Here is a 13,631-nt window from a genome sequence, read left to right as displayed (position 1 = left end):
GATCTATCCTGGAGAACATCCCATGAACACTAGAGAAGAATGTATATCCTAGTGTTTTGGGGTGTTATGATCTATATATACCTGTTAGGTCTAATTCATTTATCAAATTGTTTAACTTATTTATTTCCTTGTTGATCCTCTGTCTGGTTATACTATGTAGAGGAAAGTGGTTTATTGACATCTCCCACTATTATTGCTGAAATATCTATTGCTCCATTCAGTTCTGCCAATGTTTGCCTCATGTACTTTGGAGCTCCTTCATTGAAAGCATAAACATTTTTCATCGTTATTTCTTAGCGGTGAATTGTCCTTTTTACTAATATATAATGCCCTTCTTTGTCTCTTATGATGTGTTTACAGTTAAAGTCTAATTTTGTCTGATATTAGTATAGCTACTCTGCTTTCTTTTGGTTACAACTTGCATGGAACATCTTTTTCCATACTTCCATTTTTAATATATTTGTATCCTTGTGGCTAAGATGAGTCTCTTGTAAGCAGCATACAGATGGATCTTATTGTTTAATCCATTCTGTCAATCTGTGTCTTTTAATTGGTAAGTTTAGACCATTAACATTCAGTTATTACTATAAATTCTTGAATCTACCATCTTATCTTCTTGCTTTTATTTATCAAATCTATATATTCTTTTCCTTTTTCTGTTTTTACCTTTTAAGCTACCCTTACTGGTACTCTTCAATTCTGTGCCCTCCTCCAGACTTCCCTTTCCTGTATTTTTTTTTCAGCCAGCAGACCTCCCTTTAATATTTCTTATAGAGTTGGTCTCTTATTGACAAATGCATGCAGCTTTCATCTGTCTGTGAAATTTTATTCTCTCCCTCGGTTTTGAAGGACAATTTGGCTGGGTACAGAATTCTTGACTGGAAGTCTTTCTCGTTCAGGATCTTAAATATATCACACCACTGCCTTCTTACCTCCATAGTGCTAGTTGAGTAGTCCAAACTCAGCTTTATGTAGTTTCTGTTATATGTAGTTAGCCACTTTTTCTCTTGCCACTTTCAGAATTTTCTGCATCTTGTTAAGATTTGATAGACTGATTAGTATCTTGGAGTAGGCCTATTTGGACTTATTCTATTTAGGGCTCACTGAAATTTTTTGATTTGCATATTCATGTCTCTTACAAGAGTTGAGAAATTTTCTCCCATTATCACCTCAACAAATCTTCATAGCCCTTTACTCTTCTCTTTGTGGGACACTAGTGATTCTTTCATTTGTGCACTTCTTGTTGTCCATCATTTCCCTGAGATCCAATATACAATTTTCCATCTTTTTTGCTATTTGCTCTTTTGTGTGTTCAAATTCATTTGGCCTGACCTCTAGTTTGCTTATTCTTCCTTCTGCTGCTTCAAATCTGCTGTTGTATTTTTTTATTTTGTCTACAGAACCTTTCAACTCTATGATATCTGCTATTTTTCTATTTATTCTTTTAAACTCTTCCAGTATCTCCTTGATATCCTTTATGTCCTCAGCCAACCCATTGAATTTATTTAGGAGGCTTGAATGAGCATCTTTGATTAGTTGTTCCAAAGTCTGTGTCTCTTCATTTCGCTGGACTATTTCTGCCTGCATCTTCATATGCTTTGTGATTTTCTGTTGACTTCAAGGCATTTAATTATTTTGATAGGTTTACTTTGGAAGATATTTCCCTCTATGATCTAAGATTTTGTATTTGCTCGGATTTGATGGGGCACTAAGTGTGGCCAGCGGTGTGGCATGGATGCAGGGCCTGGGGGTGGGGAAGTGGAGCAGTGGGGGTGCAGTGTTTGGAACAGGATGAAGTGTGGGGTGTGCCTTGCAGAGTGCAGGGGCACAGGGTAGGGTGCAGTTTGGGTGCAGGGCTGGCTGCAAGGTGTTGGGTGGTGTATGGAGGTACATTGGTGGGGTGCGGCACAGGATCAGACACAGGGCAAGTCACTTTGCTGGTACCCAGGGGTGTCACGGGGGTGTGTGGGGGCAGGGCACAGTGCAGGGGATGCAGAGGGAAGGTACAGCAGGAGGCATGTCATCAGGTGGTGAGGGGCATTGGATATGGGGAGCTTGGGCATGGATGTGCAGGCATGGAGGTTATGGGAGGGCAGGTTTCAGGTTGAACAGGACAGGAGGTACAGCATAGTACTGACACACAAGGGGACAGGGGTGGGGAGTGTGGGTGTGGGGTATGTTGGGGGGGCAGGAGTTGGGGACGAGGGTATTGGGGAAGGGGGCCTGCATGCGTGGACATGGGGCAGTCAAGGGGCATGGCTTGACCTGCTTCCTCAGGCTCGCCTCCCTGTACATGTGTTCCTGAAGTCTCCAGTCCTGTGTTTGGAAAGGGAGCAGTAAGCTCTTTGCACTAGTTTGATGGTCACTATGAGCAGGAAAAGCTAGTATTAGCTTCGCAGTTCCTCAAGGGAGCTCCTGGCTATGGAGCTGAGGGGTCTAATATCCCAAGGTAACTGTGATGTCAGGCAATTTCCTAAGTCCAGCCTCTGTCTATGGTAGAGACCTGATGAACCCACTCACTCCTCTGTCTGGATTTTACTTCTTCAGCTTTTTCATCCAGGACTTCCCTATATACTATAGAAGACCCTTTCAGGTCACTTGCACCCTGGAACCACTGTCCCAGTCATTCTTCTATCACTTCTCTTAACTGTTCTTTGGAGCAGGTGTGAATTCAGCCTATTCTATTCTGCCATCTTCCTGGTCAAATTATTTTTTAAAACTTCTCAGAGAATTAGAACTACATAGGAGTTAGGGACCTAACTTTAAGATAGTAAAGGGATATTTTAAAATGTTTTTTTTTGCCAATAGTTGACTGTGAACACACAATCTCTCCTTCCTGAAGCTTATGGGGATATAAGTGATGATTTCAGCCCACGTGTGATTCTTGGATTCCTTTAAGAACACAGTTTTCTATATTAATAAGTACTGCTTCCTTCTAAAGTGCTGGTTACATGTGAGTGAATAGAGAAGACCATATAGATGTATGCACTGGACTTGTTATTTGATTGGTAAATTTTCACTAAAATTAAGACTCCACAAGACCCCTAGGAATAGAGCAGGCTTCTCAGAGGTTTTGCACTGACATAGTAGCCAACTTTCATAGGTATGGAGTTTGGGACTTTTGAAATTGTGATCATTGTGTTTTTTCCTTTAACTTTGTTTGAGAAGAAACCACATTCCTTAAGTAGCAAAAATCCTCATTCTTCTACATTTGTTCATTGAGAAATTGATACATTTCACCATTTCTTCCACGTGGGTCTCTAACATCCATATGCACTATCGGGGCTTATTTAATACTCACCAAAGATCCTAGATTGAGAAATAAAGCAGAGTGTCATCTCAGTGATCCCTCAGTGAAGCCTTACAGGTTACAGGAGATTAGCGCTTTTGACCTACTTCATTCCAGTGATCAGACTTTATCAAATGTTCAAATCAGAGCCCATTGAGAACATATGAAAGGTAAGTATCAGAAAGACAATGGACAAGCCACATGGATCTGAAGTGACAGTCTACTATGAGTTACCTTTTTGACCCTGATTAAAGATTCAGAAACTAATGAATTCATATGGGAAAATAATCTGAATCAAGGAAAAAAGGAAATAATCCCAAGGGTCAATGCCATCTGCTTATGCCCAGCACTAACCCCATTCTCTAACCCATAGCATCGAAAGCTTGTTATTATTATGCTCATTTTACAGACAATGTAACTTGCCCCAATATTAAATAGCCAATATTTGAGCATTTCAAATTCTGCCCAAATACAGAGTATGCTGCATTCCAATGTCAATGAACTTTCTACTATACCATCATGTCTTTCAATTAAAATACAATGTGATAAATGCTGGGAGGCAAGTAAGACCAGGGAACTAGTTTCAAATAGACGGGGAGCAGTAGGTCATGAGGTAGTTACCAGATTAGTGACTTACAAATTAATTAAGCAACAGAATGTATTTGTGTTTCCTACAGTAGTGACTGCCACAGTAGACTAACAAGAAGTATTACATGTAATTAAAAAAAATCTGGTATAATATTTAGCAATGAAAGTCATACAATCAAAAGACACTTATTTTCCAATTTTAGGGAGCTACACAGAGATACAGTCTTCGATGGACTTTTTCCTTCCACAAAGATACTAAGAATTGATGGAGGAGGAAAGGGATAAGAAGGCTATAGTACGGGATAAAACAGCTTAATTCTCATTCTGAAAAAATGTGCCTTTTGGATACACAAAATATCTGGCTTGCATATATACTTTAAGGTCTGTTTTTAAATAAAATATTCCCAGACTGAGCAGGAAATTGTAAAGGATGATGAGGACTTGTTGCTGCCTTTAGAGAGAAAAGCTGATCCTGTCAGCAGATGAGACATCACATGTACTAGCTGATAGGTCAAGATCATAAATGGATAAATGCATCCCTGTTATGTCCCCATAGATTTTAATTCACTGAAATCTTAGTTTGTTGCTGACCCATATAAATGTACAAGAGATTTTCTTCTGCTTTCCTTTGCTTTTCATTTCCTGTCTTTTGTTTCCATGAATCCCTGTATTCATGATGAAATGGGTGATAAGAAGATTCACATACCCAAAATGCATTTATTCTGTTCAGCAACAGCTTCTTAATACACAAAGGCTGACTTCATCTTCTTATGCTCATCCATCTGGCTTTCCTGGTGAGAGAAAAGCAATTTTAAACAGAAGACTCTTTTTGGTCTGAGTAAATGCAAACCATGAAAAGAAAACTCAAGCAAGGTTCAATACACCTGATTAGGCAGTTCCCTGTTCATCTTTCCCCCACCTCCTCGGTGAGCAGTTCATTTTTCCAGATGTGGAACACTGGAATAAATTCTAATACTGGTTCTAACTCTAATACATAATAAAAAGGTACTTATTCATTCATTTCTTTCATTGAGGCATAAACACTCTCAACCATTGTCTGCTGCCCTCGATTGTGGAGGATCTTTCTCCTCTTTTAATTTGTTACCCATTGTGCTTGTTTGTTCCCTGGTTTAGTTTTCCTTTTATCAGATTCAGTTTTATTTCTTCAACTTCCATTTCATCACTGATTCCCTTTTAAAACAAGTGAAAATAATCACGTTTTTCTGTAGAATACGGTATATGCATTGATAGGATTTTTTTATTTAATAGGTACACACACAGACGTTGGTTTAGAATTCTCTTTAAGAACAATCTCTATCACTAGCACAGTCATTGAGTAAGCATTCTGTAAATATTGGTTGAAAAATATAAGTGAAACAAAGACTCAATTTTTCTTGGTCCTTCCTGTCAATCTGTGTTTTGTGTCTTCAGAACTTAACCCTAACCAAAAGCTATTCAGGCAAAACTCATACAGTTGTTTATTTCTTTACTTGACATCTCTTGATACCCAACTTAATGGAGAAAGGATATTAATATTTATAAGGCACCTACTAATGTCAGGTACCATACTAGGTAACTTTCACACGCTATATTTATATAACTGACAAAATTTCCTCTTTTAGAGATGACAAAATAGTGACTCAGAATAGTTAAAGGAAAATTTCCTCACTTGGTTAGAATGTAGAAAATCTCAAGAGACCATTGCTTCCAACAGTGTAACTAAAAAGATGGATAGACTACAGAAATAATCATTTATACACCCATCAGAGAGTTAAGGTACAAAGAAGTTAAAGGAACTCAATTTCTGAGCTCAATAAGCTCCTACTAAAGGATAAGAAATTCCCTACTTTGTTCATCCATAGAAAGATAGTGAGAGAAAAAGCAAGCCTAATATAGAGGGTTAGATTTGCAAGGTAAGGAGAAACTAGCCAAACCTCAAATGTCACACCTAGGTTGACATAGCACATTTGGATTTTGAGATGCCCCAGATACACAAGTCTGTGCCCACTTGCCAAATCTTTTCCATGAAATCGTAATTGAGAAATCAAGATTTAAGGGATGATTTTGACTACTGAATCATTTTATAAATATTCTTTCTTGTTTTCTGGCATGTTGGAGAGAGAGAGGGAAATACCTGAAATCTGAATTGTAATCCAGCTGCCGTGATCTCTGATGAATGTATAACCTTTATTATTATAAAATCTTCTGCCTCTGTGATTATAAAAACCCTGTGACTAACCTTCATTCGTACCCAGTTATCCAGTTTTTCAACTTTAGAGTCTTGTAATTGCTAAAGATGGCCCCTAATGTTTATTAATGAAGGGTCTTGGGTCAGCCCAGAACTAATCCACCCCAAATTTAAAGCTATCTTGATGACAAGACTGGATCTAAGCAAAGTAGGGCTGCCTAACAAGCACAGTTGCTTAGGCTTTACCTGCAAATCACCTATACCTCTCTGCCATTTTCTTACACACATTCTGTGACTAAGCATATATTCAATCTGTGCATGTTCAATAATTAGATCACCTCTAATTGCATCATCTGGGGCCACTGTGCTTATTAACCTAAATGCTGCCCATTTTTTTCCCTAATAAAACTACCCAAATTTTTTTGGCCACTAGCCATCTGCTCTCTTACTACATGCCTAATAATAAACTCTTTCTCTCTTTGAAACCCTGTTGTCTCAGGAATTGGTCATTGAGCACATCAGGCAAAAAAGTCCACAGCCTTTGTCTGGTAACAAGTCACCAGTTTATAGAGTCAAGGGTTGGGAAAATGATAGGAGGACTGAGAAAATTCCACAATGTGCCTTGACTCTTCACTAGCGCATGGAGAGCAGAGAAAGAGGGCGGAGAGAAATACCTGCGATGATGGACACTGAAAACTTTCTGGTGGCCTATATGCATATCACAATTTTTATTGGTAATTAAATCCCAAACCTTGCTTGAGGGAGTGCCCTAATCCTGCCCTTGAATTATTCGAAACCAGCGATGACTTGAAATCTACCTAAACTGTAGCCTTTCCAGGCCCAGATCAGTCATGCATTCTAGGAAGGAGCATGCCTTTTACTGAGGTAAATAGTATTTACTTCAGTCTCTATAATGATTTCATAGCAATGTTCAAAATACAAATTATAGACACGTAAAGAAGTACAAAAACATTACTTGATCTTAAAAGAAAGAATGAGGAACATAAACAGACCCAAAGATATACCAGAGATTAGAATTAACAGACAAGAACTTTCAACTATTATTATAAATGTTTAAAGTATTTAGTGGGGAAAAAATGTATAAAGAAATAAGGAATTTTAGCATAAAATTAAAAATGTGAAAAAAGATAGGTATTTTCTAACTGAAACTTCTAGAACTGAGAAAGACAATGTCTACAATGAAAAATTATTTCACATGGCAAAGAGCAACAAGGACACTTTGGAAAAAATGACCAGTGAACTTTGAAATTTATAGTTTCACATCCATCAGAAGGTTAAGGAACAAAAAACTTTAGTGAATAAAATTACTCCATAATCTTTTCCTAAGAGGAAAGGAATCCCTTGATACTCTTATCCTGGATAGACCAAAAAGTAAAATGGAATGGCTAAGAATTTTTCCCAAAATAAGAGTTATTAATAGAAACTGAGATTTTTATTCAGGTAGTTCTGATACCAAATCTCATGTTCTTTCTGTTATATCTCCCTGTATCTCAAATTATATTTCTTATTATAGTGCTTTTATTCAGTTGCTTCCTACCATATGTCTCCTAATCTAGATCATAAAATGTCTGCGAGCAAGGCCTGTGTTGTCTAAATCAGTTCCATCTTCTGTAATCCCAAATCGAGGAGTCTGCTTATAAAAATTGCTAGTTACATAATGTCAAAACTAAGTAAGGTCTAAATTAAAAGCTAATTCAGATAGATAGGTAGATAGGCTGCAAGATAGATAGATAGATAGACAGAGATATTATTTAGAGCCTTCGAGGTACATATAGTTATGCTGAATTTTCAACTAAGTCTTATTTATCCTAGCACTTTTCACTTTCCCTCACAGACTCCAACATTTCTATTTTATTGTAATTTTTTTGAGGCAATGGAATAGGAGTCTCAAAATCAGATGTCTTCTATGGCTGGGTAGATAAACTAGATGTATGAAGTAAAAATCAGCTAAGTAATAAGACAATGGAAAGTAGTTAGAAATGGAGAGGAGCTGCAGAGGGCACGCCCTCCCAAAATGTATTCAAATTCAAATATATTGTTAACATTCTGCTGACCAAGTCTTCAGCCAGGTTTGGCGCTTGCATTGCCAGTTTGCTCTTCAGAATGGAGCACAAGAGGTTAAAATCCAGTCTTTGGTGACAGACAAAACTGGTTTCTTGCTCTGCCTCTCGTTTACTGACTATGCAACATTGAATGAGTTGTTAACCATTCTAACCCTTGGATCCCTTATTAATAAAAGGGACAGGATAGTGGTACTTATTTCGTAGGTCTTAGTATGGATCAGATAATGAGGTAATGTGTTAAATGGCTTTGTACAGTGTCTGATGCACTGTGAATTCCCAATAAATACTAGCTACTATTAGTACAATGAATCTTAAGTTTTTCACAAAGGATTTACAGTTCAGTTTGAAATGTATTGTTAATAGGGTCTAAAAGGTCTATTTAAAATGAAATATGTACTGAAAAGTTATCATTAGGATTTGTGCTTGCAGTTATGCATGCAAATATCATATATATCATTATATGCTAAGGATAACACAAATAACGTTTTAGCAGCAGTGACTTACCCATGACTCATGACTGGTTCACTTTTCAAAAATGGCATATAGATCCTTTTCTCTCATTTGTACAGACAGCTGGTAATATCTTTAGTTTTAGAATTATTTTTCCTTCAAAAGCATGCTACTGTGAATACGTTCCCCTGGAACATCATTTTAAAAATTCCTGATCATCTTCAGGAAGCTTTTTAATTAAAATATTGTAACCACTCAATAAGGAAATATTTAAATGCAATGGTAAGATTATTTCTGAAAGTAATCAAAATGAAAATGAAGCAGGACTGTGACACATTTTACATGTTATTTTATCTATTTTTCATGTTAATAAATTATTGTTAGACAGTATAAGTCATTGACTGCAGTTTCTTTTTTTTTGCTAAAAGCCAATTTATATGCACCATATATATGTTTTATGGACACATTTCCCATCATATTTTGACTTAGAGCAAAACAAAGAAATCATTTTGCTGAAGGACATCTCCTGTGGGCACAGTTTCTTGACAACTTTTAAAATTAGGATTTTAAATCCTCAAATATCATAAAACAATACTATTTCTTTTCCTGAAATGCTTATTAATCATGTACATAATTTTTCTATACAAACTTTTAATATGAATATTTGATGCGGTTTCACAATTTCACTGAGAAAGAACATAAGTTCATTTGGTAAATATTTACTGATGAGCTACTCTGTGCCAGACCCTGAGGATTCAATGGGAAACAAGACTGCCACAACCTGGCCATCTATCTAATGTGGAAGATATGCGGTAAAAAACAAAAACAGTGATTACACAAAGTGATTTACTTTCATCCGTGACCACTATTACAAATCAAAAGCAATTTGCATTTAAGTACATCTATTCATTTATCAAACATATTGAAAACATGTTGTATGTCAGAAAATAGGGTGAAAAAAAAAGGTGAATATCATGATTCCTCTATCAAGAAGGTTACACTGAATTTGCCTAGGAAGAGAGATAGATACATCTCTCTTGTGTAACATAATAAAGTGACATAATAAAGACACAGAGCTAGGTGGCAGCTTAGTAGGGTGCACGCGTCTTAGTTCCTCCTCCAGAACAACTACTAAATAACCAGAAACAGTACAGAACAGTTCCCGGAGCCACGACAGAGACCGGACACACAGCATACCCCAGTCTGGACTGGGTGGACCGACTGCGAGACTCCGCTGCAGTGAGATTCCCGAGCGGCGCACACTTCCCGGGGCCATGGTGGCTGGCGGCTGGCGCCCCTCCCTCCCACCTTCCCAGGCCGGCTGAGAGTCTCGGAGAGGCAAGTTCCCCAAGCCACGGCAGCTAGCACCCCTCCCTCGCGGGTGGCTTCCCAGACCGGCTACGAGTCTCGGATCAGCGAGATCCTCAAGCCGTGGCGGCCAGCAACCAGTGCCCCTCCCACACAGGTGGTTTCCCCGAGGGAAAGGAAAGAGTCTCCAACAGTAGCAGGGACTGAGTCCAACCAAATACCAATAGTGGCATTAATAAACAAATTCTGACTACTAAAAATAGGCCCCCAGCTCAGGCGAAACTGATCAAGGTGGAAGTCACCTATTGGGTTAACTGAAAAAGAGGAAAGGGGGTGAAATAGAGCCTTCTGTGGCTGTTTCTATGAAGGCTTGGTGCCTCTGGGCTCAGCGCCGGGATTACACAGGTTGCAACTGCCCCAAACGCAGAAACAGGCTGCTTTCAGGACTCTCTACCACCTGAACCTTCCCCACAGGAGGGGTGAAATGCAACTCAGGTGGAACCCCTCTCTCAAGGAATTCAGATCCCAGGACTTCGCAATTTGAAGCCATTAAAACCAGCCTACAACCTTTCCTCTGTCTCCACCACGCACAGAGCAGGAAGAGCCTTCCAAAGTTAAAGGAACCACAACATCTTTTGCTGGTGGGACCTGCAGACAGACAAGTGCCACATACTGGGTAGGATAAGAAAAACAGAGCCCAAGGCTTTACAGGAAAGTCTTTCAACCTGCTGGGTCTCACACTCAGGGAAATCTGATTAAATGTCCAGACACCAGCAAAAAATAACAAATCACACCAGAAAAATTGAAGATATGGCCCAGTCAAAGGAACAAACCAATATTTCAAATGAGATACAGAAGCTGAGACAACTAATTCTGAATATACGAATAGAAATGGAAAACCTCTTCAAAAACCAAATCAATAAATTGAGGGAGGACATGAAGAAGGCAAGGGATGAACAAAAAGAAGAAATGGAAAGTCTGAAAAAACAAATCACAGAACTTATGGGCATGAAAGATACAGTAGAAGAGATGAAAAAAACAATGGAAACCTATGGTAGATTTCAAGAGACAGAGGTTAGAATTAGTGAACTGGAGCATGGAACATCTGAAATCCAAAAAGAAACAGAAACTATAGGGAAAAGAATGGAAAAATTTGAGCAGGGGCTCAGGGAATTAAATGATAATATGAAGCACACAAATATACGTGTTGTGGGTGTCCCACAAGGAGGAGAGAAGGGAAAAGGAGGAGAAAAACTAATGGAAGAAATTATCACTGAAAATTTCCCAACTCTTATGACAGACCTAAAATTACAGATCCAAGAAGTGCAGCACACCCCAAAGAGAATAGATCCAAATAGGCGTTCTCCAAGACACTTACTAGTTAGAATGTCAGAGGTCAAAGAGAAAGAGAGGATCTTGAAAGCAGCAAGAGAAAAACAATCCATCACATACAAGGGAAACCCAATAAGACTATGTGTAGATTTCTCAGCAGAAACCATGGAGGCAAGAAGACAGTGGGATGATATATTTAAATTACTAAAAGAGAAAAACTGCCAACCAAGACTCCTATATCCAGCAAAATTGTCCTTCAAAAATGAGGGAGAAATTAAAACATTCTCAGACAAAAAGTCTCTGAGAGAATTTGTGACCAAGAGACCAGCTCTGCAAGAAATACTAAAGGGAGCACTAGAGTCAGATACGAAAAGACAGAAGAGAGAGGTGTGGAGAAGAGTGTAGAAAGAAGGAAAATTAGATATTATATATATAATACAAAAGGCAAAATGGTAGAGGAAAGTACTACCCAAACAGTAATAACACTAAATGTTAATGGACTGAATTTCCCAATCAAAAGACATAGACTGGCAGAATGGATTAAAAAACAGGATCCTTCTATATGCTGTCTACAGGAAACACATCTTAGACCCCAAGATAAACATAGGTTGAAAGTGAAAGGTTGGGAAAAGATATTTCATGCAAATAACAACCAGAAAAGAGCAGGAGTGGCTATACTAATATCCAACAAATTAGACTTCAAATGTAAAACAGTTAAAAGAGACAAAAGAAGGATACTATCTACTAATAAAAGGAACAATTCAACAAGAAGACATAACAATCATAAATATTTATGCACCAAATCAGAATGCCCCAAAATACATGAGGAACACACTGCAAGTACTGAAAAGAGAAATAGACACAACTACCATAATAGTTGGAGACATCAATTCACCACTCTCATCAATGGACAGAACATCTAGACAGAGGACCAGTAAAGAAACAGAGAATTTGAATATTACAATAAATGAGCTAGACTTAACAGACATTTATAGGACATTACACCCCACAACAGCAGGATACACCTTTTTCTCAAATGCTCATGGATCATTCTCAAAGATAGACCATATGCTGGGTCACAAAGCAAGTCTCAACAAATTTAAAAATATTGAAATCATACACAACACTTTCTCAGATCATAAAGAAATGAAGTTGGAAATCAATAATAGGCAGAGTGCCAGAAAATTCACAAATACGTGGAGGCTCAACAACACACTCTTAAACAACCAGTGGGTCAAGGAAGAAATTGCAAGAGAAATTAGTAAATATCTCGAGGCGAATGAAAATGAAAACACAACATATCAAAACCTATGGGACGCAGCAAAGGCAGTGCTAAGAGGGAAATTTATTGCCCTAAATGCCTATATCAAAAAAGAAGAAAGAGCAAAAATTCGGGAATTAACTGTCCACTTGGAAGAACTGGAGAAAGAACAGCAAACTAACCCCAAAGCAAGCAAAAGGAAAGAAATAACAAAGATTAGAGCAGAAATAAATGAAATTGAGAACATGAAAACAATAGAGAAAATCAATAAGACCAGAAGTTGGTTCTATGAGAAAATCAACAAGATTGATGGGCCCTTACCAAGATTGACAAAAAGAAGAAGAGAGAGGATGCAAATAAATAAGATCAGAAATGGAAGAGGAGACATAACCACTGACCTCACAGAAATAAAGGAGGTAATAACAGGATACTATGAACAACTTTATGCTAATAAATACAACAATTTAGATGATATGAACAAGTTCCTAGAAAGGCATGAACAACCAACTTTGACTCAAGAAGAAATAGATGACCTCAACAAACCAATCACAAGTAAAGAAATTGAATCAGTCATTCAAAAGCTTCCCAAAAAGAAAAGTCCAGGACCAGACGGCTTCACATGTGAATTCTACCAAACATTCCAGAAAGAATTAGTACCAACCCTGCTCAAACTCTTCAAAAAATTGAAGTGGAGGGAAAATTACCTAATTCATTCTATGAAGCCAACATCACCCTCATACCAAAACCAGGCAAAGATATTACAAAAAAAGAAAACTACAGACCAATCTCTCTAATGAATATAGATGCAAAAATCCTCGACAAAATTCTAGCAAATCGAATCCAGCAACATACTAAAAGAATTATACATCATGACCAAGTAGGATTCATCCCAGGTATGCAAGGACGGTTCAACATAAGAAAATCAATTAATGTAATACACCATATCAATAAATCAAAGCAGAAAAATCACATGATCATCTCAACAGATGCAGAGAAGGCATTTGACAAGATTCAACATCCTTTCCTGTTGAAAACACTTCAAAGGATAGGAATACAAGGGAACCTCCTTAAAATGATAGAGGGAACAAATGAAAAACCCACAGCTAATATCATCCTCAATGGGGAAAAATT

General features: G+C 37.8%; 1 protein-coding gene across 15 annotated transcripts in view; it reads right to left on the bottom strand.

Annotated features, from left to right (window-relative positions):
- Positions 1-13,631, bottom strand: part of PLPPR5 (phospholipid phosphatase related 5) — a 413,822-nt gene that overhangs the window by 288,194 nt on the left and 111,997 nt on the right. For all 15 annotated transcript variants that reach the window (XR_013159284.1, XR_013159281.1, XR_013159282.1 and 12 more), the window contains one exon: positions 4,584-4,668. The gene's annotated coding sequence lies outside the window, so the exon portion shown is untranslated. The remainder of the gene's footprint in view (positions 1-4,583; positions 4,669-13,631) is intronic.

This window comes from Tamandua tetradactyla, chromosome 11 (assembly GCF_023851605.1).
Source record: "Tamandua tetradactyla isolate mTamTet1 chromosome 11, mTamTet1.pri, whole genome shotgun sequence".
NCBI classification, from domain to species: Eukaryota; Metazoa; Chordata; class Mammalia; order Pilosa; family Myrmecophagidae; genus Tamandua; species Tamandua tetradactyla.
Note: the sequence above shows the minus strand (reverse complement) of the source record. Positions and strands in the feature narration are given on the sequence as shown.